Source organism: Pelobates fuscus, chromosome 2 (genome assembly GCF_036172605.1).
Source record: "Pelobates fuscus isolate aPelFus1 chromosome 2, aPelFus1.pri, whole genome shotgun sequence".
NCBI classification, from domain to species: Eukaryota; Metazoa; Chordata; class Amphibia; order Anura; family Pelobatidae; genus Pelobates; species Pelobates fuscus.
The window spans coordinates 354208352-354230216 of NC_086318.1; the positions used below are offsets into that span (position 1 = coordinate 354208352).

Below are 21865 nucleotides of genomic sequence, written 5' to 3' on the forward strand. Positions count from 1 at the left end.
AGAAAACATAGATAATAAAAATGATCAAGCCTAGGAAATGATTGTCGCTGCCTGCTTGATGTGGAAAGTAAGAGCCAAAGAAGACGGGTGCCGTGGCTGAAATTATCTTTCGTCAGAATTGGTGAAGTTCTCTATTTTTGTCAAACAAGCAAACACAGGGGAAAGCGCGAACGCAGTCCCCCACTACCATAAATTATGCAGTCGAGTTTCCCACATTTGAGGAAATCGCAGAGGTCAACTGGTACAGAGTGCAATGAACCAGCCTCACTCTGGGAGAGCCACCTTAGGGATCATGGCTATTGCTCCCCTGCCAGGTAAGTATGACATGACGGGTACATTCAAAGGCACGCCCGCTGGGAAGCCTTTCCTTTAGGCTGTGGTGAAATAATAAAGCAAGTTAAAAAAAAAAAAAGCAAATAAATAATCCAAATGATAGAAGGCTACAAAAGATTACCAAACCTCGTGGCTGATCGTTGTTTTCCTTAGCTACCAGTAATTTTAGTGCCTTCAGGTGGTTAGGTGTGAATAATTGAGCTGGATTCAGGGTGCGAAGGAGCAATTTGCATAAAGGCAAATGCTAGGCCAATGAGCCGAAGGATGGGAATTCGTAGCATGTAGTGAGAATAGTGTGCTGCCGGAAACAAGTGAATTCAGTGGGAGAGAAAGGTAAAAGGGAAATGCTAAGAAGCCAGCGGAAGGAATGGTGCAACAGAGCTCAGGAAGAAACAGGAGTCACGTAAGACACGCCCTAGACATGGGGCGCCATAAACTTTTATTAAACCAATCTTTCAGTCTCCTTAGAGCCTGTCAAAAATTGCCAATGCTGACTGTATTTCAAGTCATCATGGCGGGGTATTGGGTAAAGTTTTCAATTAGCAATAATCACGCCTCGGATTGACCTCATGGGCTACGATACTGCCACTGCGCAAAGTTAACTGTTCAAGTGGGCCAGCTTTTAAGAGCTACCACGTAAGGACACTTTAAGACAGCGGTGAGAAAAAGTTCATGACCATAAGCCATTGCAAAGGATTGTGGGAGGCAATATTCTAATTAGGCCCGCTTCCTCCTACAGGGAAGCTTAAACCCCAACAAATTCCTCGGTCTTCTTATATGGCATCTTGGAATGGTTCCAAACCTATAACAGAGAGTGAGGGCAACCATATCTTGCAGCAAACCTTGTACAATTTTTTTTCTCTCTTTGGAAACGGTTTTGCCAAGATTCTACTACAGCAGCCATTAGGCAGAGTACACAATCCGCTGGTCTACGTTCGTCCCCAAAGTCACACATTTCATGACTCCATCGATAGGAATGACCCTTGCCTAGCACCTGTCTTCTCTTCATCCACACTCAACAGGGCTGAAAGAACATTTGTGGTGGCTTTTTCAAAATTCCATGGTGTTCATTAGTAAGTGCTAGCGACCACCCAGCTATTCCTAAGGTTTGGTCTGATTGTCTCAAGCGGCAATTCACTGCCTTGATCCAGAAAATCTTTTTTTCCCAGAAATTCAATCAAACGTTACGTTCTGTTGGAAGACGTAATATAGGTCTCCAATCCTTTATTTCTTCCATTGCATTGAAGCATACAATAAATCAAAAGAAGTCAGGATAAAAAAATGATGAAAAAAAAGCTGAAAAGTTAAAATAAAAAGTGAAATTCTGGCTTAAAACTGGTCTCCAGAAAACATAGATAATAAAAATGATCAAGCCTAGGAAATGATTGTCGCTGCCTGCTTGATGTGGAAAGTAAGAGCCAAAGAAGACGGGTGCCGTGGCTGAAATTATCCTTCGTCAGAATTGGTGAAGTTCTCTATTTTTGTCAAACAAGCAAACACAGGGGAAAGCGCGAACGCAGTCCCCCACTACCATAAATTATGCAGTCAAGTTTCCCACATTTGAGGAAATCGCAGAGGTCAACTGGTACAGAGTGCAATGAACCAGCCTCACTCTGGGAGAGCCACCTTAGGGATCATGGCTATTGCTCCCCTGCCAGGTAAGTATGACATGACGGGTACATTCAAAGGCACGCCCGCTGGGAAGCCTTTCCTTTAGGCTGTGGTGAAATAATAAAGCAAGTTAAAAAAAAAAAAAAAGCAAATAAATAATCCAAATGATAGAAGGCTACAAAAGATTACCAAACCTCGTGGCTGATCGTTGTTTTCCTTAGCTACCAGTAATTTTAGTGCCTTCAGGTGGTTAGGTGTGAATAATTGAGCTGGATTCAGGGTGCGAAGGAGCAATTTGCATAAAGGCAAATGCTAGGCCAATGAGCCGAAGGATGGGAATTCGTAGCATGTAGTGAGAATAGTGTGCTGCCGGAAACAAGTGAATTCAGTGGGAGAGAAAGGTAAAAGGGAAATGCTAAGAAGCCAGCGGAAGGAATGGTGCAACAGAGCTCAGGAAGAAACAGGAGTCACGTAAGACACGCCCTAGACATGGGGCGCCATAAACTTTTATTAAACCAATCTTTCAGTCTCCTTAGAGCCTGTCAAAAATTGCCAATGCTGACTGTATTTCAAGTCATCATGGCGGGGTATTGGGTAAAGTTTTCAATTAGCAATAATCACGCCTCGGATTGACCTCATGGGCTACGATACTGCCACTGCGCAAAGTTAACTGTTCAAGTGGGCCAGCTTTTAAGAGCTACCACGTAAGGACACTTTAAGACAGCGGTGAGAAAAAGTTCATGACCATAAGCCATTGCAAAGGATTGTGGGAGGCAATATTCTAATTAGGCCCGCTTCCTCCTACAGGGAAGCTTAAACCCCAACAAATTCCTCGGTCTTCTTATATGGCATCTTGGAATGGTTCCAAACCTATAACAGAGAGTGAGGGCAACCATATCTTGCAGCAAACCTTGTACAATTTTTTTTCTCTCTTTGGAAACGGTTTTGCCAAGATTCTACTACAGCAGCCATTAGGCAGAGTACACAATCCGCTGGTCTACGTTCGTCCCCAAAGTCACACATTTCATGACTCCATCGATAGGAATGACCCTTGCCTAGCACCTGTCTTCTCTTCATCCACACTCAACAGGGCTGAAAGAACATTTGTGGTGGCTTTTTCAAAATTCCATGGTGTTCATTAGTAAGTGCTAGCGACCACCCAGCTATTCCTAAGGTTTGGTCTGATTGTCTCAAGCGGCAATTCACTGCCTTGATCCAGAAAATCTTTTTTTCCCAGAAATTCAATCAAACGTTACGTTCTGTTGGAAGACGTAATATAGGTCTCCAATCATTTATTTCTTCCATTGCATTGAAGCATACAATAAATCAAAAGAAGTCAGGATAAAAAAATGATGAAAAAAAAGCTGAAAAGTTAAAATAAAAAGTGAAATTCTGGCTTAAAACTGGTCTCCAGAAAACATAGATAATAAAAATGATCAAGCCTAGGAAATGATTGTCGCTGCCTGCTTGATGTGGAAAGTAAGAGCCAAAGAAGACGGGTGCCGTGGCTGAAATTATCCTTCGTCAGAATTGGTGAAGTTCTCTATTTTTGTCAAACAAGCAAACACAGGGGAAAGCGCGAACGCAGTCCCCCACTACCATAAATTATGCAGTCAAGTTTCCCACATTTGAGGAAATCGCAGAGGTCAACTGGTACAGAGTGCAATGAACCATCCTCACTCTGGGAGAGCCACCTTAGGGATCATGGCTATTGCTCCCCTGCCAGGTAAGTATGACATGACGGGTACATTCAAAGGCACGCCCGCTGGGAAGCCTTTCCTTTAGGCTGTGGTGAAATAATAAAGCAAGTAAAAAAAAAAAAAGCAAATAAATAATCCAAATGATAGAAGGCTACAAAAGATTACCAAACCTCGTGGCTGATCGTTGTTTTCCTTAGCTACCAGTAATTTTAGTGCCTTCAGGTGGTTAGGTGTGAATAATTGAGCTGGATTCAGGGTGCGAAGGAGCAATTTGCATAAAGGCAAATGCTAGGCCAATGAGCCGAAGGATGGGAATTCGTAGCATGTAGTGAGAATAGTGTGCTGCCGGAAACAAGTGAATTCAGTGGGAGAGAAAGGTAAAAGGGAAATGCTAAGAAGCCAGCGGAAGGAATGGTGCAACAGAGCTCAGGAAGAAACGGGAGTCATGTAAGACACGCCCTAGACATGGGGCGCCATAAACTTTTATTAAACCAATCTTTCAGTCTCCTTAGAGCCTGTCAAAAATTGCCAATGCTGACTGTATTTCAAGTCATCATGGCGGGGTATTGGGTAAAGTTTTCAATTAGCAATAATCACGCCTCGGATTGACCTCATGGGCTACGATACTGCCACTGCGCAAAGCTAGTTGTTCAAGTGGGCCAGCTTTTAAGAGCTACCACGTAAGGACACTTTAAGACAGCGGTGAGAAAAAGTTCATGACCATAAGCCATTGCAAAGGATTATGGGAGGCAATATTCTAATTAGGCCCGCTTCCTCCTACAGGGAAGCTTAAACCCCAACAAATTCCTCGGTCTTCTTATATGGCATCTTGGAATGGTTCCAAACCTATAACAGAGAGTGAGGGCAACCATATCTTGCAGCAAACCTTGTACAATTTTTTTTCTCTCTTTGGAAACAGTTTTGCCAAGATTCTACTACAGCAGCCATTAGGCAGAGTACACAATCGCTGGTCTACGTTCGTCCCCAAAGTCACACATTTCATGACTCCATCGATAGGAATGACCCTTGCCTAGCACCTGTCTTCTCTTCATCCACACTCAACAGGGCTGAAAGAACATTTGTGGTGGCTTTTTCAAAATTCCATGGTGTTCATTAGTAAGTGCTAGCGACCACCCAGCTATTCCTAAGGTTTGGTCTGATTGTCTCAAGCGGCAATTCACTGCCTTCATCCAGAAAATCTTTTTTTCCCAGAAATTCAATCAAACGTTACGTTCTGTTGGAAGACGTAATATAGGTCTCCAATTCTTTATTTCTTCCATTGCATTGAAGCATACAATAAATCAAAAGAAGTCAGGATAAAAAAATGATGAAAAAAAAGCTGAAAAGCAACAAATTCCTCGGTCTTCTTATATGGCATCTTGGAATGGTTCCAAACCTATAACAGAGAGTGAGGGCAACCATATCTTGCAACAAACCTTGTACAATTTTTTTTCTCTCTTTGGAAACAGTTTTGCCAAGATTCTACTACAGCAGCCATTAGGCAGAGTACACAATCCGCTGGTCTACGTTCGTCCCCAAAGTCACACATTTCATGACTCCATCGATAGGAATGACCCTTGCCTAGCACCTGTCTTCTCTTCCTCCACACTCAACAGGGCTGAAAGAACATTTGTGGTGGCTTTTTCAAAATTCCATGGTGTTCATTAGTAAGTGCTAGCGACCACCCAGCTATTCCTAAGGTTTGGTCTGATTGTCTCAAGCGGCAATTCACTGCCTTGATCCAGAAAATCTTTTTTTCCCAGAAATTCAATCAAACGTTACGTTCTGTTGGAAGACGTAATATAGGTCTCCAATTCTTTATTTCTTCCATTGCATTGAAGCATACAATAAATCAAAAGAAGTCAGGATAAAAAAATGATGAAAAAAAAGCTGAAAAGTTAAAATAAAAAGTGAAATTCTGGCTTAAAACTGGTCTCCAGAAAACATAGATAATAAAAATGATCAAGCCTAGGAAATGATTGTCGCTGCCTGCTTGATGCGGAAAGTAAGAGCCAAAGAAGACGGGTGCCGTGGCTGAAATTATCCTTCGTCAGAATTGGTGAAGTTCTCTATTTTTGTCAAACAAGCAAACACAGGGGAAAGCGCGAACGCAGTCCCCCACTACCATAAATTATGCAGTCGAGTTTCCCACATTTGAGGAAATCGCAGAGGTCAACTGGTATGGAGTGCAATGAACCAGCCTCACTCTGGGAGAGCCACCTTAGGGATCATGGCTATTGCTCCCCTGCCAGGTAAGTATGACATGACGGGTACATTCAAAGGCACGCCCGCTGGGAAGCCTTTCCTTTAGGCTGTGGTGAAATAATAAAGCAAGTTAAAAAAAAAAAAAAAGCAAATAAATAATCCAAATGATAGAAGGCTACAAAAGATTACCAAACCTCGTGGCTGATCGTTGTTTTCCTTAGCTACCAGTAATTTTAGTGCCTTCAGGTGGTTAGGTGTGAATAATTGAGCTGGATTCAGGGTGCGAAGGAGCAATTTGCATAAAGGCAAATGCTAGGCCAATGAGCCGAAGGATGGGAATTCGTAGCATGTAGTGAGAATAGTGTGCTGCCGGAAACAAGTGAATTCAGTGGGAGAGAAAGGTAAAAGGGAAATGCTAAGAAGCCAGCGGAAGGAATGGTGCAACAGAGCTCAGGAAGAAACAGGAGTCACGTAAGACACGCCCTAGACATGGGGCGCCATAAACTTTTATTAAACCAATCTTTCAGTCTCCTTAGAGCCTGTCAAAAATTGCCAATGCTGACTGTATTTCAAGTCATCATGGCGGGGTATTGGGTAAAGTTTTCAATTAGCAATAATCACGCCTCGGATTGACCTCATGGGCTACGATACTGCCACTGCGCAAAGTTAACTGTTCAAGTGGGCCAGCTTTTAAGAGCTACCACGTAAGGACACTTTAAGACAGCGGTGAGAAAAAGTTCATGACCATAAGCCATTGCAAAGGATTGTGGGAGGCAATATTCTAATTAGGCCCGCTTCCTCCTACAGGGAAGCTTAAACCCCAACAAATTCCTCGGTCTTCTTATATGGCATCTTGGAATGGTTCCAAACCTATAACAGAGAGTGAGGGCAACCATATCTTGCAGCAAACCTTGTACAATTTTTTTTCTCTCTTTGGAAACGGTTTTGCCAAGATTCTACTACAGCAGCCATTAGGCAGAGTACACAATCCGCTGGTCTACGTTCGTCCCCAAAGTCACACATTTCATGACTCCATCGATAGGAATGACCCTTGCCTAGCACCTGTCTTCTCTTCATCCACACTCAACAGGGCTGAAAGAACATTTGTGGTGGCTTTTTCAAAATTCCATGGTGTTCATTAGTAAGTGCTAGCGACCACCCAGCTATTCCTAAGGTTTGGTCTGATTGTCTCAAGCGGCAATTCACTGCCTTGATCCAGAAAATCTTTTTTTCCCAGAAATTCAATCAAACGTTACGTTCTGTTGGAAGACGTAATATAGGTCTCCAATCATTTATTTCTTCCATTGCATTGAAGCATACAATAAATCAAAAGAAGTCAGGATAAAAAAATGATGAAAAAAAAGCTGAAAAGTTAAAATAAAAAGTGAAATTCTGGCTTAAAACTGGTCTCCAGAAAACATAGATAATAAAAATGATCAAGCCTAGGAAATGATTGTCGCTGCCTGCTTGATGTGGAAAGTAAGAGCCAAAGAAGACGGGTGCCGTGGCTGAAATTATCCTTCGTCAGAATTGGTGAAGTTCTCTATTTTTGTCAAACAAGCAAACACAGGGGAAAGCGCGAACGCAGTCCCCCACTACCATAAATTATGCAGTCAAGTTTCCCACATTTGAGGAAATCGCAGAGGTCAACTGGTACAGAGTGCAATGAACCATCCTCACTCTGGGAGAGCCACCTTAGGGATCATGGCTATTGCTCCCCTGCCAGGTAAGTATGACATGACGGGTACATTCAAAGGCACGCCCGCTGGGAAGCCTTTCCTTTAGGCTGTGGTGAAATAATAAAGCAAGTAAAAAAAAAAAAAGCAAATAAATAATCCAAATGATAGAAGGCTACAAAAGATTACCAAACCTCGTGGCTGATCGTTGTTTTCCTTAGCTACCAGTAATTTTAGTGCCTTCAGGTGGTTAGGTGTGAATAATTGAGCTGGATTCAGGGTGCGAAGGAGCAATTTGCATAAAGGCAAATGCTAGGCCAATGAGCCGAAGGATGGGAATTCGTAGCATGTAGTGAGAATAGTGTGCTGCCGGAAACAAGTGAATTCAGTGGGAGAGAAAGGTAAAAGGGAAATGCTAAGAAGCCAGCGGAAGGAATGGTGCAACAGAGCTCAGGAAGAAACGGGAGTCATGTAAGACACGCCCTAGACATGGGGCGCCATAAACTTTTATTAAACCAATCTTTCAGTCTCCTTAGAGCCTGTCAAAAATTGCCAATGCTGACTGTATTTCAAGTCATCATGGCGGGGTATTGGGTAAAGTTTTCAATTAGCAATAATCACGCCTCGGATTGACCTCATGGGCTACGATACTGCCACTGCGCAAAGCTAGTTGTTCAAGTGGGCCAGCTTTTAAGAGCTACCACGTAAGGACACTTTAAGACAGCGGTGAGAAAAAGTTCATGACCATAAGCCATTGCAAAGGATTATGGGAGGCAATATTCTAATTAGGCCCGCTTCCTCCTACAGGGAAGCTTAAACCCCAACAAATTCCTCGGTCTTCTTATATGGCATCTTGGAATGGTTCCAAACCTATAACAGAGAGTGAGGGCAACCATATCTTGCAGCAAACCTTGTACAATTTTTTTTCTCTCTTTGGAAACAGTTTTGCCAAGATTCTACTACAGCAGCCATTAGGCAGAGTACACAATCGCTGGTCTACGTTCGTCCCCAAAGTCACACATTTCATGACTCCATCGATAGGAATGACCCTTGCCTAGCACCTGTCTTCTCTTCATCCACACTCAACAGGGCTGAAAGAACATTTGTGGTGGCTTTTTCAAAATTCCATGGTGTTCATTAGTAAGTGCTAGCGACCACCCAGCTATTCCTAAGGTTTGGTCTGATTGTCTCAAGCGGCAATTCACTGCCTTCATCCAGAAAATCTTTTTTTCCCAGAAATTCAATCAAACGTTACGTTCTGTTGGAAGACGTAATATAGGTCTCCAATTCTTTATTTCTTCCATTGCATTGAAGCATACAATAAATCAAAAGAAGTCAGGATAAAAAAATGATGAAAAAAAAGCTGAAAAGCAACAAATTCCTCGGTCTTCTTATATGGCATCTTGGAATGGTTCCAAACCTATAACAGAGAGTGAGGGCAACCATATCTTGCAACAAACCTTGTACAATTTTTTTTCTCTCTTTGGAAACAGTTTTGCCAAGATTCTACTACAGCAGCCATTAGGCAGAGTACACAATCCGCTGGTCTACGTTCGTCCCCAAAGTCACACATTTCATGACTCCATCGATAGGAATGACCCTTGCCTAGCACCTGTCTTCTCTTCATCCACACTCAACAGGGCTGAAAGAACATTTGTGGTGGCTTTTTCAAAATTCCATGGTGTTCATTAGTAAGTGCTAGCGACCACCCAGCTATTCCTAAGGTTTGGTCTGATTGTCTCAAGCGGCAATTCACTGCCTTGATCCAGAAAATCTTTTTTTCCCAGAAATTCAATCAAACGTTACGTTCTGTTGGAAGACGTAATATAGGTCTCCAATTCTTTATTTCTTCCATTGCATTGAAGCATACAATAAATCAAAAGAAGTCAGGATAAAAAAATGATGAAAAAAAAGCTGAAAAGTTAAAATAAAAAGTGAAATTCTGGCTTAAAACTGGTCTCCAGAAAACATAGATAATAAAAATGATCAAGCCTAGGAAATGATTGTCGCTGCCTGCTTGATGCGGAAAGTAAGAGCCAAAGAAGACGGGTGCCGTGGCTGAAATTATCCTTCGTCAGAATTGGTGAAGTTCTCTATTTTTGTCAAACAAGCAAACACAGGGGAAAGCGCGAACGCAGTCCCCCACTACCATAAATTATGCAGTCGAGTTTCCCACATTTGAGGAAATCGCAGAGGTCAACTGGTATGGAGTGCAATGAACCAGCCTCACACTGGGAGAGCCACCTTAGGGATCATGGCTATTGCTCCCCTGCCAGGTAAGTATGACATGACGGGTACATTCAAAGGCACGCCCGCTGGGAAGCCTTTCCTTTAGGCTGTGGTGAAATAATAAAGCAAGTAAAAAAAAAAAAAGCAAATAAATAATCCAAATGATAGAAGGCTACAAAAGATTACCAAACCTCGTGGCTGATCGTTGTTTTCCTTAGCTACCAGTAATTTTAGTGCCTTCAGGTGGTTAGGTGTGAATAATTGAGCTGGATTCAGGGTGCGAAGGAGCAATTTGCATAAAGGCAAATGCTAGGCCAATGAGCCGAAGGATGGGAATTCGTAGCATGTAGTGAGAATAGTGTGCTGCCGGAAACAAGTGAATTCAGTGGGAGAGAAAGGTAAAAGGGAAATGCTAAGAAGCCAGCGGAAGGAATAGTGCAACAGAGCTCAGGAAGAAACGGGAGTCACGTAAGACACGCCCTAGACATGGGGCGCCATAAACTTTTATTAAACCAACCTTTCAGTCTCCTTAGAGCCTGTCAAAAATTGCCAATGCTGACTGTATTTCAAGTCATCATGGCGGGGTATTGGGTAAAGTTTTCAATTAGCAATAATCACGCCTCGGATTGACCTCATGGGCTACGATACTGCCACTGCTCAAAGCTAGCTGTTCAAGTGGGCCAGCTTTTAAGAGCTACCACGTAAGGACACTTTAAGACAGCGGTGAGAAAAAGTTCATGACCATAAGCCATTGCAAAGGATTATGGGAGGCAATATTCTAATTAGGCCCGCTTCCTCCTACAGGGAAGCTTAAACCCCAACAAATTTCTCGGTCTTCTTATATGGCATCTTGGAATGGTTCCAAACCTATAACAGAGAGTGAGGGCAACCATATCTTGCAGCAAACCTTGTACAATTTTTTTTCTCTCTTTGGAAACAGTTTTGCCAAGATTCTACTACAGCAGCCATTAGGCAGAGTACACAATCCGCTGGTCTACGTTCGTCCCCAAAGTCACACATTTCATGACTCCATCGATAGGAATGACCCTTGCCTAGCACCTGTCTTCTCTTCATCCACACTCAACAGGGCTGAAAGAACATTTGTGGTGGCTTTTTCAAAATTCCATGGTGTTCATTAGTAAGTGCTAGCGACCACCCAGCTATTCCTAAGGTTTGGTCTGATTGTCTCAAGCGGCAATTCACTGCCTTGATCCAGAAAATCTTTTTTTCCCAGAAATTCAATCAAACGTTACGTTCTGTTGGAAGACGTAATATAGGTCTCCAATTCTTTATTTCTTCCATTGCATTGAAGCATGCAATAAATCAAAAGAAGTCAGGATAAAAAAATGATGAAAAAAAAGCTGAAAACTTAAAATAAAAAGTGAAATTCTGGCTTAAAACTGGTCTCCAGAAAACATAGATAATAAAAATGATCAAGCCTAGGAAATGATTGTCGCTGCCTGCTTGATGCGGAAAGTAAGAGCCAAAGAAGACAGGTGCCGTGGCTGAAATTATCCTTCGTCAGAATTGGTGAAGTTCTCTATTTTTGTCAAATAAGCAAACACAGGGGAAAGCGCGAACGCAGTCCACCACTACCATAAATTATGCAGTCGATTTTCCCACATTTGAGGAAATCGCAGAGGTCAACTGGTACGGAGTGCAACGAACCAGCCTCACTCTGGGAGAGCCACCTTAGGGATCATGGCTATTGCTCCCCTGCCAGGTAAGTATGACATGACGGGTACATTCAAAGGCACGCCCGCTGGGAAGCCTTTCCTTTAGGCTGTGGTGAAATAATAAAGCAAGTTAAAAAAAAAAAAGCAAATAAATAATCCAAATGATAGAAGGCTACAAAAGATTACCAAACCTCGTGGCTGATCGTTGTTTTCCTTAGCTACCAGTAATTTTAGTGCCTTCAGGTGGTTAGGTGTGAATAATTGAGCTGGATTCAGGGTGCGAAGGAGCAATTTGCATAAAGGCAAATGCTAGGCCAATGAGCCGAAGGATGGGAATTCGTAGCATGTAGTGAGAATAGTGTGCTGCCGGAAACAAGTGAATTCAGTGGGAGAGAAAGGTAAAAGGGAAATGCTAAGAAGCCAGCGGAAGGAATGGTGCAACAGAGCTCAGGAAGAAACGGGAGTCACGTAAGACACGCCCTAGACATGGGGCGCCATAAACTTTTATTAAACCAATCTTTCAGTCTCCTTAGAGCCTGTCAAAAATTGCGAATGCTGACTGTATTTCAAGTCATCATGGCGGGGTATTGGGTAAAGTTTTCAATTAGCAATAATCACGCCTCGGATTGACCTCATGGGCTACGATACTGCCACTGCGCAAAGCTAGCTGTTCAAGTGGGCCAGCTTTTAAGAGCTACCACGTAAGGACACTTTAAGACAGCGGTGAGAAAAAGTTCATGACCATAAGCCATTGCAAAGGATTATGGGAGGCAATATTCTAATTAGGCCCGCTTCCTCCTACAGGGAAGCTTAAACCCCAACAAATTCCTCGGTCTTCTTATATGGCATCTTGGAATGGTTCCAAACCTATAACAGAGAGTGAGGGCAACCATATCTTGCAGCAAACCTTGTACAATTTTTTTTCTCTCTTTGGAAACAGTTTTGACAAGATTCTACTACAGCAGCCATTAGGCAGAGTACACAATCGCTGGTCTACGTTCGTCCCCAAAGTCACACATTTCATGACTCCATCGATAGGAATGACCCTTGCCTAGCACCTGTCTTCTCTTCATCCACACTCAACAGGGCTGAAAGAACATTTGTGGTGGCTTTTTCAAAATTCCATGGTGTTCATTAGTAAGTGCTAGCGACCACCCAGCTATTCCTAAGGTTTGGTCTGATTGTCTCAAGCGGCAATTCACTGCCTTGATCCAGAAAATCTTTTTTTCCCAGAAATTCAATCAAACGTTACGTTCTGTTGGAAGACGTAATATAGGTCTCCAATTCTTTATTTCTTCCATTGCATTGAAGCATACAATAAATCAAAAGAAGTCAGGATAAAAAAATGATGAAAAAAAAGCTGAAAACTTAAAATAAAAAGTGAAATTCTGGCTTAAAACTGGTCTCCAGAAAACATAGATAATAAAAATGATCAAGCCTAGGAAATGATTGTCGCTGCCTGCTTGATGTGGAAAGTAAGAGCCAAAGAAGACAGGTGCCGTGGCTGAAATTATCCTTCGTCAGAATTGGTGAAGTTCTCTATTTTTGTCAAACAAGCAAACACAGGGGAAAGCGCGAACGCAGTCCACCACTACCATAAATTATGCAGTCGATTTTCCCACATTTGAGGAAATCGCAGAGGTCAACTGGTACGGAGTGCAATGAACCAGCCTCACTCTGGGAGAGCCACCTTAGGGATCATGGCTATTGCTCCCCTGCCAGGTAAGTATGACATGACGGGTACATTCATAGGCACGCCCGCTGGGAAGCCTTTCCTTTAGGCTGTGGTGAAATAATAAAGCAAGTTAAAAAAAAAAAAAGCAAATAAATAATCCAAATGATAGAAGGCTACAAAAGATTACCAAACCTCGTGGCTGATCGTTGTTTTCCTTAGCTACCAGTAATTTTAGTGCCTTCAGGTGGTTAGGTGTGAATAATTGAGCTGGATTCAGGGTGCGAAGGAGCAATTTGCATAAAGGCAAATGCTAGGCCAATGAGCCGAAGGATGGGAATTCGTAGCATGTAGTGAGAATAGTGTGCTGCCGGAAACAAGTGAATTCAGTGGGAGAGAAAGGTAAAAGGGAAATGCTAAGAAGCCAGCGGAAGGAATGGTGCAACAGAGCTCAGGAAGAAACGGGAGTCACGTAAGACACGCCCTAGACATGGGGCGCCATAAACTTTTATTAAACCAATCTTTCAGTCTCCTTAGAGCCTGTCAAAAATTGCCAATGCTGACTGTATTTCAAGTCATCATGGCGGGGTATTGGGTAAAGTTTTCAATTAGCAATAATCACGCCTCGGATTGACCTCATGGGCTACGATACTGCCACTGCGCAAAGCTAACTGTTCAAGTGGGCCAGCTTTTAAGAGCTACCACGTAAGGACACTTTAAGACAGCGGTGAGAAAAAGTTCATGACCATAAGCCATTGCAAAGGATTATGGGAGGCAATATTCTAATTAGGCCCGCTTCCTCCTACAGGGAAGCTTAAACCCCAACAAATTCCTCGGTCTTCTTATATGGCATCTTGGAATGGTTCCAAACCTATAACAGAGAGTGAGGGCAACCATATCTTGCAGCAAACCTTGTACAATTTTTTTTCTCTCTTTGGAAACAGTTTTGCCAAGATTCTACTACAGCAGCCATTAGGCAGAGTACACAATCGCTGGTCTACGTTCGTCCCCAAAGTCACACATTTCATGACTCCATCGATAGGAATGACCCTTGCCTAGCACCTGTCTTCTCTTCATCCACACTCAACAGGGCTGAAAGAACATTTGTGGTGGCTTTTTCAAAATTCCATGGTGTTCATTAGTAAGTGCTAGCGACCACCCAGCTATTCCTAAGGTTTGGTCTGATTGTCTCAAGCGGCAATTCACTGCCTTGATCCAGAAAATCTTTTTTTCCCAGAAATTCAATCAAACGTTACGTTCTGTTGGAAGACGTAATATAGGTCTCCAATTCTTTATTTCTTCCATTGCATTGAAGCATGCAATAAATCAAAAGAAGTCAGGATAAAAAAATGATGAAAAAAAAGCTGAAAACTTAAAATAAAAAGTGAAATTCTGGCTTAAAACTGGTCTCCAGAAAACATAGATAATAAAAATGATCAAGCCTAGGAAATGATTGTCGCTGCCTGCTTGATGCGGAAAGTAAGAGCCAAAGAAGACAGGTGCCGTGGCTGAAATTATCCTTCGTCAGAATTGGTGAAGTTCTCTATTTTTGTCAAATAAGCAAACACAGGGGAAAGCGCGAACGCAGTCCACCACTACCATAAATTATGCAGTCGATTTTCCCACATTTGAGGAAATCGCAGAGGTCAACTGGTACGGAGTGCAATGAACCAGCCTCACTCTGGGAGAGCCACCTTAGGGATCATGGCTATTGCTCCCCTGCCAGGTAAGTATGACATGACGGGTACATTCAAAGGCACGCCCGCTGGGAAGCCTTTCCTTTAGGCTGTGGTGAAATAATAAAGCAAGTTAAAAAAAAAAAAGCAAATAAATAATCCAAATGATAGAAGGCTACAAAAGATTACCAAACCTCGTGGCTGATCGTTGTTTTCCTTAGCTACCAGTAATTTTAGTGCCTTCAGGTGGTTAGGTGTGAATAATTGAGCTGGATTCAGGGTGCGAAGGAGCAATTTGCATAAAGGCAAATGCTAGGCCAATGAGCCGAAGGATGGGAATTCGTAGCATGTAGTGAGAATAGTGTGCTGCCGGAAACAAGTGAATTCAGTGGGAGAGAAAGGTAAAAGGGAAATGCTAAGAAGCCAGCGGAAGGAATGGTGCAACAGAGCTCAGGAAGAAACGGGAGTCACGTAAGACACGCCCTAGACATGGGGCGCCATAAACTTTTATTAAACCAATCTTTCAGTCTCCTTAGAGCCTGTCAAAAATTGCGAATGCTGACTGTATTTCAAGTCATCATGGCGGGGTATTGGGTAAAGTTTTCAATAAGCAATAATCACGCCTCGGATTGACCTCATGGGCTACGATACTGCCACTGCGCAAAGCTAGCTGTTCAAGTGGGCCAGCTTTTAAGAGCTACCACGTAAGGACACTTTAAGACAGCGGTGAGAAAAAGTTCATGACCATAAGCCATTGCAAAGGATTATGGGAGGCAATATTCTAATTAGGCCCGCTTCCTCCTACAGGGAAGCTTAAACCCCAACAAATTCCTCGGTCTTCTTATATGGCATCTTGGAATGGTTCCAAACCTATAACAGAGAGTGAGGGCAACCATATCTTGCAGCAAACCTTGTACAATTTTTTTTCTCTCTTTGGAAACAGTTTTGCCAAGATTCTACTACAGCAGCCATTAGGCAGAGTACACAATCGCTGGTCTACGTTCGTCCCCAAAGTCACACATTTCATGACTCCATCGATAGGAATGACCCTTGCCTAGCACCTGTCTTCTCTTCATCCACACTCAACAGGGCTGAAAGAACATTTGTGGTGGCTTTTTCAAAATTCCATGGTGTTCATTAGTAAGTGCTAGCGACCACCCAGCTATTCCTAAGGTTTGGTCTGATTGTCTCAAGCGGCAATTCACTGCCTTGATCCAGAAAATCTTTTTTTCCCAGAAATTCAATCAAACGTTACGTTCTGTTGGAAGACGTAATATAGGTCTCCAATTCTTTATTTCTTCCATTGCATTGAAGCATACAATAAATCAAAAGAAGTCAGGATAAAAAAATGATGAAAAAAAAGCTGAAAACTTAAAATAAAAAGTGAAATTCTGGCTTAAAACTGGTCTCCAGAAAACATAGATAATAAAAATGATCAAGCCTAGGAAATGATTGTCGCTGCCTGCTTGATGCGGAAAGTAAGAGCCAAAGAAGACAGGTGCCGTGGCTGAAATTATCCTTCGTCAGAATTGGTGAAGTTCTCTATTTTTGTCAAACAAGCAAACACAGGGGAAAGCGCGAACTATTTTTGTCAAACAAGCAAACACAGGGGAAAGCGCGAACGCAGTCCCCCACTAAATAAATTATGCAGTCGAGTTTCCCACATTTGAGGAAATCGCAGAGGTCAACTGTTACAGAGTGCAAAGAACCAGCCTCACTCTGGGAGAGCCACCTTAGGGATCATGGCTATTGCTCCCCTGCCAGGTAAGTATGACATGACAGGTACATTCAAAGGCACGCCCGCTGGGAAGCCTTTCCTTTAGGCTGTGGTGAAATAATAAAGCAAGTTAAAAAAAAAAAGCAAATAAATAATCCAAATGATAGAAGGCTACAAAAGATTACCAAACCTCGTGGCTGATCGTTGTTTTCCTTAGCTACCAGTAATTTTAGTGCCTTCAGGTGGTTAGGTGTGAATAATTGAGCTGGATTCAGGGTGCGAAGGAGCAATTTGCATAAAGGCAAATGCTAGGCCAATGAGCCGAAGGATGGGAATTCGTAGCATGTAGTGAGAATAGTGTGCTGCCGGAAACAAGTGAATTCAGTGGGAGAGAAAGGTAAAAGGGAAATGCTAAGAAGCCAGCGGAAGGAATGGTGCAACAGAGCTCAGGAAGAAACGGGAGTCATGTAAGACACGCCCTAGACATGGGGCGCCATAAACTTTTATTAAACCAATCTTTCAGTCTCCTTAGAGCCTGTCAAAAATTGCCAATGCTGACTGTATTTCAAGTCATCATGGCGGGGTATTGGGTAAAGTTTTCAATTAGCAATAATCACGCCTCGGATTGACCTCATGGGCTACGATACTGCCACTGCGCAAAGCTAGCTGTTCAAGTGGGCCAGCTTTTAAGAGCTACCACGTAAGGACACTTTAAGACAGCGGTGAGAAAAAGTTCATGACCATAAGCCATTGCAAAGGATTATGGGAGGCAATATTCTAATTAGGCCCGCTTCCTCCTACAGGGAAGCTTAAACCCCAACAAATTCCTCGGTCTTCTTATATGGCATCTTGGAATGGTTCCAAACCTATAACAGAGAGTGAGGGCAACCATATCTTGCAGCAAACCTTGTACAATTTTTTTTCTCTCTTTGCAAACAGTTTTGCCAAGATTTTACTACAGCAGCCATTAGGCAGAGTACACAATCCGCTGGTCTACGTTCGTCCCCAAAGTCACACATTTCATGACTCCATCGATAGGAATGACCCTTGCCTAGCACCTGTCTTCTGTTCATCCACACTCAACAGGGCTGAAAGAACATTTGTGGTGGCTTTTTCAAAATTCCATGGTGTTCATTAGTAAGTGCTAGCGACCACCCAGCTATTCCTAAGGTTTGGTCTGATTGTCTCAAGCGGCAATTCACTGCCTTGATCCAGAAAATCTTTTTTTCCCAGAAATTCAATCAAAGGTTACGTTCTGTTGGAAGACGTAATATAGGTCTCCAATTCTTTATTTCTTCCATTGCATTGAAGCATACAATAAATCAAAAGAAGTCAGGATAAAAAAATGATGAAAAAAAAGCTGAAAAGTTAAAATAAAAAGTGAAATTCTGGCTTAAAACTGGTCTCCAGAAAACATAGATAATAAAAATGATCAAGCCTAGGAAATGATTGTCGCTGCCTGCTTGATGCGGAAAGTAAGAGCCAAAGAAGACGGGTGCCGTGACTGAAATTATCCTTCGTCAGAATTGGTTAAGTTCTCTATTTTTGTCAAACAAGCAAACACAGTGGAAAGCGTGAACGCAGTCCCCCACTACCATAAATTATGCAGTCGAGTTTCCCACATTTGAGGAAATCGCAGAGGTCAACTGGTACGGAGTGCAATGAACCAGCCTCACTCTGGGAGAGCCACCTTAGGGATCATGGCTATTGCTCCCCTGCCAGGTAAGTATGACATGACGGGTACATTCAAAGGCACGCCCGCTGGGAAGCCTTTCCTTTAGGCTGTGGTGAAATAATAAAGCAAGTTAAAAAAAAAAAAAGAAGAGCAAATAAATAATCCAAATGATAGAAGGCTACAAAAGATTACCAAACCTCGTGGCTGATCGTTGTTTTCCTTAGCTACCAGTAATTTTAGTGCCTTCAGGGGGTTAGGTGTGAATAATTGAGCTGGATTCAGGGTGCGAAGGAGCAATTTGCATGAAGGCAAATGCTAGGCCAATGAGCCGAAGGATGGGAATTCGTAGCATGGAGTGAGAATAGTGTGCTGCCGGAAACAAGTGGATTCAGTGGGAGAGAAAGGTAAAAGGGAAATGCTAAGAAGCCAGCGGAAGGAATTGTGCAACAGAGCTCAGGAAGAAACGGGAGTCACGTAAGACACGCCCTAGACATGGAGCGCCATAAACTTTTATTAAACCAATCTTTCAGTCTCCTTAGAGCCTGTCAAAAATTGCCAATGCTGACTGTATTTCAAGTCATCATGGCGGGGTATTGGGTAAAGTTTTCAATTAGCAATAATCACGCCTCGGATTGACCTCATGGGCTACGATACTGCCACTGCGCAAAGCTAGCTGTTCAAGTGGGCCAGCTTTTAAGAGCTACCACGTAAGGACACTTTAAGACAGCGGTGAGAAAAAGTTCATGACCATAAGCCATTGCAAAGGATTATGGGAGGCAATATTCTAATTAGGCCCGCTTCCTCCTACAGGGAAGCTTAAACCCCAACAAATTCCTCGGTCTTCTTATATGGCATCTTGGAATGGTTCCAAACCTATAACAGAGAGTGAGGGCAACCATATCTTGCAGCAAACCTTGTACAATTTTTTTTCTCTCTTTGGAAACAGTTTTGCCAAGATTCTACTACAGCAGCCATTAGGCAGAGTACACAATCCGCTGGTCTACGTTCGTCCCCAAAGTCACACATTTCATGACTCCATCGATAGGAATGACCCTTGCCTAGCACCTGTCTTCTCTTCATCCACACTCAACAGGGCTGAAAGAACATTTGTGGTGGCTTTTTCAAAATTCCATGGTGTTCATTAGTAAGTGCTAGCGACCACCCAGCTATTCCTAAGGTTTGGTCTGATTGTCTCAAGCGGCAATTCACTGCCTTGATCCAGAAAATCTTTTTTTCCCAGAAATTCAATCAAACGTTACGTTCTGTTGGAAGACGTAATATAGGTCTCCAATTCTTTATTTCTTCCATTGCATTGAAGCATACAATAAATCAAAAGAAGTCAGGATAAAAAAATGATGAAAAAAAAGCTGAAAAGTTAAAATAAAAAGTGAAATTCTGGCTTAAAACTGGTCTCCAGAAAACATATATAATAAAAATGATCAAGCCTAGGAAATGATTGTCGCTGCCTGCTTGATGTGGAAAGTAAGAGCCAAAGAAGACGGGTGCCGTGGCTGAAATTATCCTTCGTCAGAATTGGTGAAGTTCTCTATTTTTGTCAAACAAGCAAACACAGGGGAAAGCGCAAACGCAGTCCCCCACTACCATAAATTATGCAGTCGAGTTTCCCACATTTGAGGAAATCGCAGAGGTCAACTGGTACGGAGTGCAATGAACCAGCCTCACTCTGGGAGAGCCACCTTAGGGATCATGGCTATTACTCCCCTGCCAGGTAAGTATGACATGACGGGTACATTCAAAGGCACGCCCGCTGGGAAGCCTTTCCTTTAGGCTGTGGTGAAATAATAAAGCAAGTTTAAAAAAAAAAAAAAAAAAAAAAAGCAAATAAATAATCCAAATGATAGAAGGCTACAAAAGATTACCAAACCTCGTGGCTGATCGTTGTTTTCCTTAGCTACCAGTAATTTTAGTGCCTTCAGGTGGTTAGGTGTGAATAATTGAGCTGGATTCAGGGTGCGAAGGAGCAATTTGCATAAAGGCAAATGCTAGGCCAATGAGCCGAAGGATGGGAATTCGTAGCATGGAGTGAGAATAGTGTGCTGCCGGAAACAAGTGGATTCAGTGGGAGAGAAAGGTAAAAGGGAAATGCTAAGAAGCCAGCGGAAGGAATGGTGCAACAGAGCTCAGGAAGAAACGGGAGTCACGTAAGACACGCCCTAGACATGGGGCGCCATAAACTTTTATTAAACCAATCTTTCAGTCTCCTTAGAGCCTGTCAAAAATTGCCAATGCTGACTGTATTTCAAGTCATCAAGGCGGGGTATTGGGTAAAGTTTTCAATTAGCAATAATCACGCCTCGGATTGACCTCATGGGCTACGATACTGCCACTGCGCAAAGCTAACTGTTCAAGTGGGCCAGCTTTTAAGAGCTACCACGTAAGGAAACTTTAAGACAGCGGTGAGAAAAAGTTCATGACCATAAGCCATTGCAAAGGATTGTGGGAGGCAATATTCTAATTAGGCCCGCTTCCTCCTACAGGGAAGCTTAAACCCCAACAAATTCCTCGGTCTTCTTATATGGCATCTTGGAATGGTTCCAAACCTATAACAGAGAGTGAGGGCAACCATATCTTGCAGCAAACCTTGTACAATTTTTTTTCTCTCTTTGGAAACAGTTTTGCCAAGATTCTACTACAGCAGCCATTAGGCAGAGTACACAATCCGCTGGTCTACGTTCGTCCCCAAAGTCACACATTTCATGACTCCATCGATAGGAATGACCCTTGCCTAGCACCTGTCTTCTCTTCATCCACACTCAACAGGGCTGAAAGAACATTTGTGGTGGCTTTTTCAAAATTCCATGGTGTTCATTAGTAAGTGCTAGCGACCACCCAGCTATTCCTAAGGTTTGGTCTGATTGTCTCAAGCGGCAATTCACTGCCTTGATCCAGAAAATCTTTTTTTCCCAGAAATTCAATCAAACGTTACGTTCTGTTGGAAGACGTAATATAGGTCTCCAATTCTTTATTTCTTCCATTGCATTGAAGCATACAATAAATCAAAAGAAGTCAGGATAAAAAAATGATGAAAAAAAAGCTGAAAAGTTAAAATAAAAAGTGAAATTCTGGCTTAAAACTGGTCTCCAGAAAACATAGATAATAAAAATGATCAAGCCTAGGAAATGATTGTCGCTGCCTGCTTGATGCGGAAAGTAAGAGCCAAAGAAGACGGGTGCCGTGGCTGAAATTATCCTTCGTCAGAATTGGTGAAGTTCTCTATTTTTGTCAAACAAGCAAACACAGGGGAAAGCGCGAACGCAGTCCCCCACTACCATAAATTATGCAGTCGAGTTTCCCACATTTGAGGAAATCGCAGAGGTCAACTGGTACGGAATGCAATGAACCAGCCTCACTCTGGGAGAGCCACCTTAGGGATCATGGCTATTGCTCCCCTGCCAGGTAAGTATGACATGACGGGTACATTCAAAGGCACGCCCGCTGGGAAGCCTTTCCTTTAGGCTGTGGTGAAATAATAAAGCAAGTTAAAAAAAAAAAAGCAAATAAATAATCCAAATGATAGAAGGCTACAAAAGATTACCAAACCTCGTGGCTGATCGTTGTTTTCCTTAGCTACCAGTAATTTTAGTGCCTTCAGGTGGTTAGGTGTGAATAATTGAGCTGGATTCAGGGTGCGAAGGAGCAATTTGCATAAAGGCAAATGCTAGGCCAATGAGCCG

At 42.7% G+C, this 21865-nt stretch overlaps 25 non-coding genes across 25 annotated transcripts; all 25 read right to left on the reverse strand.

The window, feature by feature from the left end:
* Window positions 1-155: 155 nt before the first annotated feature.
* On the reverse strand, window positions 156-322 carry LOC134590232 (U1 spliceosomal RNA). The gene has a single exon (XR_010087186.1). It is a non-coding gene; the product is annotated as a U1 spliceosomal RNA (small nuclear RNA).
* A 470-nt stretch (window positions 323-792) lies between these two features.
* LOC134592882 (U4 spliceosomal RNA) lies at window positions 793-933 on the reverse strand. The gene has a single exon (XR_010089443.1). It is a non-coding gene; the product is annotated as a U4 spliceosomal RNA (small nuclear RNA).
* Window positions 934-1832: 899 nt separating this feature from the next.
* LOC134590703 (U1 spliceosomal RNA) lies at window positions 1833-1999 on the reverse strand. The gene has a single exon (XR_010087588.1). It is a non-coding gene; the product is annotated as a U1 spliceosomal RNA (small nuclear RNA).
* A 472-nt stretch (window positions 2000-2471) lies between these two features.
* Window positions 2472-2612, reverse strand: LOC134592883 (U4 spliceosomal RNA). The gene has a single exon (XR_010089444.1). It is a non-coding gene; the product is annotated as a U4 spliceosomal RNA (small nuclear RNA).
* An 899-nt stretch (window positions 2613-3511) lies between these two features.
* Window positions 3512-3678, reverse strand: LOC134591130 (U1 spliceosomal RNA). Its single transcript, XR_010087952.1, has one exon. It is a non-coding gene; the product is annotated as a U1 spliceosomal RNA (small nuclear RNA).
* Window positions 3679-4147: 469 nt separating this feature from the next.
* LOC134592353 (U4 spliceosomal RNA) lies at window positions 4148-4288 on the reverse strand. The gene has a single exon (XR_010088993.1). It is a non-coding gene; the product is annotated as a U4 spliceosomal RNA (small nuclear RNA).
* A 1449-nt stretch (window positions 4289-5737) lies between these two features.
* On the reverse strand, window positions 5738-5904 carry LOC134591082 (U1 spliceosomal RNA). The gene has a single exon (XR_010087912.1). It is a non-coding gene; the product is annotated as a U1 spliceosomal RNA (small nuclear RNA).
* Window positions 5905-6376: 472 nt separating this feature from the next.
* On the reverse strand, window positions 6377-6517 carry LOC134592884 (U4 spliceosomal RNA). The gene has a single exon (XR_010089445.1). It is a non-coding gene; the product is annotated as a U4 spliceosomal RNA (small nuclear RNA).
* Window positions 6518-7416: 899 nt separating this feature from the next.
* On the reverse strand, window positions 7417-7583 carry LOC134591131 (U1 spliceosomal RNA). Its single transcript, XR_010087953.1, has one exon. It is a non-coding gene; the product is annotated as a U1 spliceosomal RNA (small nuclear RNA).
* A 469-nt stretch (window positions 7584-8052) lies between these two features.
* LOC134592355 (U4 spliceosomal RNA) lies at window positions 8053-8193 on the reverse strand. Its single transcript, XR_010088994.1, has one exon. It is a non-coding gene; the product is annotated as a U4 spliceosomal RNA (small nuclear RNA).
* Window positions 8194-9642: 1449 nt separating this feature from the next.
* On the reverse strand, window positions 9643-9809 carry LOC134591385 (U1 spliceosomal RNA). The gene has a single exon (XR_010088172.1). It is a non-coding gene; the product is annotated as a U1 spliceosomal RNA (small nuclear RNA).
* Window positions 9810-10278: 469 nt separating this feature from the next.
* LOC134593130 (U4 spliceosomal RNA) lies at window positions 10279-10419 on the reverse strand. Its single transcript, XR_010089657.1, has one exon. It is a non-coding gene; the product is annotated as a U4 spliceosomal RNA (small nuclear RNA).
* Window positions 10420-11318: 899 nt separating this feature from the next.
* On the reverse strand, window positions 11319-11485 carry LOC134591444 (U1 spliceosomal RNA). Its single transcript, XR_010088223.1, has one exon. It is a non-coding gene; the product is annotated as a U1 spliceosomal RNA (small nuclear RNA).
* A 469-nt stretch (window positions 11486-11954) lies between these two features.
* On the reverse strand, window positions 11955-12095 carry LOC134593727 (U4 spliceosomal RNA). The gene has a single exon (XR_010090164.1). It is a non-coding gene; the product is annotated as a U4 spliceosomal RNA (small nuclear RNA).
* An 898-nt stretch (window positions 12096-12993) lies between these two features.
* Window positions 12994-13160, reverse strand: LOC134591291 (U1 spliceosomal RNA). The gene has a single exon (XR_010088092.1). It is a non-coding gene; the product is annotated as a U1 spliceosomal RNA (small nuclear RNA).
* Window positions 13161-13630: 470 nt separating this feature from the next.
* Window positions 13631-13771, reverse strand: LOC134592356 (U4 spliceosomal RNA). The gene has a single exon (XR_010088995.1). It is a non-coding gene; the product is annotated as a U4 spliceosomal RNA (small nuclear RNA).
* An 898-nt stretch (window positions 13772-14669) lies between these two features.
* LOC134591292 (U1 spliceosomal RNA) lies at window positions 14670-14836 on the reverse strand. The gene has a single exon (XR_010088093.1). It is a non-coding gene; the product is annotated as a U1 spliceosomal RNA (small nuclear RNA).
* A 469-nt stretch (window positions 14837-15305) lies between these two features.
* On the reverse strand, window positions 15306-15446 carry LOC134593837 (U4 spliceosomal RNA). Its single transcript, XR_010090261.1, has one exon. It is a non-coding gene; the product is annotated as a U4 spliceosomal RNA (small nuclear RNA).
* A 938-nt stretch (window positions 15447-16384) lies between these two features.
* On the reverse strand, window positions 16385-16550 carry LOC134591521 (U1 spliceosomal RNA). The gene has a single exon (XR_010088288.1). It is a non-coding gene; the product is annotated as a U1 spliceosomal RNA (small nuclear RNA).
* A 468-nt stretch (window positions 16551-17018) lies between these two features.
* LOC134592357 (U4 spliceosomal RNA) lies at window positions 17019-17159 on the reverse strand. Its single transcript, XR_010088996.1, has one exon. It is a non-coding gene; the product is annotated as a U4 spliceosomal RNA (small nuclear RNA).
* Window positions 17160-18058: 899 nt separating this feature from the next.
* LOC134591409 (U1 spliceosomal RNA) lies at window positions 18059-18225 on the reverse strand. Its single transcript, XR_010088193.1, has one exon. It is a non-coding gene; the product is annotated as a U1 spliceosomal RNA (small nuclear RNA).
* Window positions 18226-18700: 475 nt separating this feature from the next.
* Window positions 18701-18841, reverse strand: LOC134592358 (U4 spliceosomal RNA). The gene has a single exon (XR_010088997.1). It is a non-coding gene; the product is annotated as a U4 spliceosomal RNA (small nuclear RNA).
* An 899-nt stretch (window positions 18842-19740) lies between these two features.
* LOC134589638 (U1 spliceosomal RNA) lies at window positions 19741-19907 on the reverse strand. Its single transcript, XR_010086683.1, has one exon. It is a non-coding gene; the product is annotated as a U1 spliceosomal RNA (small nuclear RNA).
* Window positions 19908-20388: 481 nt separating this feature from the next.
* LOC134593137 (U4 spliceosomal RNA) lies at window positions 20389-20529 on the reverse strand. Its single transcript, XR_010089662.1, has one exon. It is a non-coding gene; the product is annotated as a U4 spliceosomal RNA (small nuclear RNA).
* An 899-nt stretch (window positions 20530-21428) lies between these two features.
* LOC134590563 (U1 spliceosomal RNA) lies at window positions 21429-21595 on the reverse strand. Its single transcript, XR_010087468.1, has one exon. It is a non-coding gene; the product is annotated as a U1 spliceosomal RNA (small nuclear RNA).
* Window positions 21596-21865: the final 270 nt, after the last annotated feature.